Below are 1977 nucleotides of genomic sequence, written 5' to 3'. Positions count from 1 at the left end.
TATGACGTCATGACACTACAGACACCTCTAAAATTCTTCTGATTTCGCCACAGACTGATAGTTATACTTTTCTTCCACAACAAAGTGCCGAAAGCCTGTATTTACAGTCCTGTAACAACTCTATCTGTATTTCTTTTTACTTGTTTTTCTGTTCTTTTGTAAAAAAAACAAATGTGTTAATTCATTTTAAAATCCCAGTAATTCATAATTAAAGTTTATAATGACCTTATCTTGTTGTGCTAAATTACATTTTATTTGGTTCTTGGCCATCATGTAGAATTGTCCAATGGTATTCACATTAGGAATATACTGTATGTAGTTTACTTGACATAGTTTTTTTTGTGTTCATTGGTATGATTGAAATCCACGCTGAGGTAAATTATTTTCAAAGAAAACCACTTTTCCTTATCTTTAAAATAACCAGTGCTCAGTCTGCGACTACTAACATTATTGAGAGTATATCTTCTGAAATCCTCTGGTGCAGCCTAGTGGCTGTTTATTAAGAAAAAAGAAGACTTTCAATATTTGAGCAGTGGACATAGCTGCTCAAATAAAGCAACTCTGGGGGAGCAACTCTGGGTTCTGTATCTTGCTCAAGGACACTTTATTAATATATTATAATTCATTATTATCTTGTATAACACAATATTTGATGACTATATTTCTGCAATGTTTGGGCGTAACTTTGGGTTCAACATTGGGGGTGTTGAGATCTCCAGCCAGGGCTGTAGTCTAATTATATATATATATATATATATATATATGTATGCCCAAATAAGCTGTTTCACATTCATTTTAAGAGCCATAGCAAAACAACATGCTCTACATATCTCAACAAGTTCAGTTGAATACCATAAATCATTCATTTTGCACCACATTTGTAATGTATCAAATCTGTTGCCCTAGTATCAGTAACATTGATATTTATCTTCAGCCATTTGATAGTCATACTATTATTTAACTGTATTTAATTCCATACAAATCTATAAAAAGTTAGTGTATTGGCTGAATAACTGTGTTGATTGACTGACTACATTTTGTATACAAAAAAAGACTATCTAAGGTCTCAAATGGTTTAGTTAGTTAGTTCAGTTGAGCATCTGGTGGAGCACAAACTTGTGCTGTAGAAATGTCTTTCTCAAAGAAAGCCAAATCATGCTACCAAAAAAGGAAGGAGAGAAGACACAATGGGGGGAAACAATTGGTAACTGACTTCTTTTCATAGAAAGGTGAGCACAAACTAGAAAACGAAATCCATGGTGCTAAACTGCTTGAATATCTTCGCAACCGGACTGAGACAACCCATTGAAAGAGCAGAACATACACTTTCAAATTGATAATTTGGTTATACATGTAATCTGAGGTAAAGGCTAAATAGATAAACTACACTAACAATCATGTTTGCATACAACACACTTAGGCTATTATAATAGCCTAATTTGAAACGGGTTTAATTTAAAATGAATAGGCTATAATGTCTATAATTAGCAATAATAGGCTAATCAGTGTCATAGGTAGCTCGGTAGCTCATCGGTAGATGCATATCAACATTATAGTTATGTTAGATATAGTAGTAGAAGCAGATCTTAACATTGTGAAACACATGGCCCTCAGTTTCAGAAACTGTCTCACCAGTGAGTGGAATAGCAGCAGACCCCTCATCCTCCTCTTTGGATTTCAGACAAGGTGTGCTTATATCAAAATGAAAACAACTACACAAACACACATGTTGTATCATCAACATTAATACATTTAAATTGTGGGCTAATGTCCACTTTACGTTTTTTTGTAGAGCAGAATCACAAACCAGGATGAATACGTAAAATTAGGCTAAATTGGTACCAATTTATCAATTGTAGTGAGTCAACATGGAAAAACCTTCAAGCTCACTTGTATAGTGTAATAACGGATATTTAAGTAATTCAGGCAGGAAGTACTACTCTACTGAAGGGTACCTGTAACCGAGGCTGTCCGTAG

This window comes from Perca flavescens, chromosome 4 (genome assembly GCF_004354835.1).
Source record: "Perca flavescens isolate YP-PL-M2 chromosome 4, PFLA_1.0, whole genome shotgun sequence".
NCBI classification, from domain to species: Eukaryota; Metazoa; Chordata; class Actinopteri; order Perciformes; family Percidae; genus Perca; species Perca flavescens.
This window is presented reverse-complemented; position numbering follows the sequence as displayed.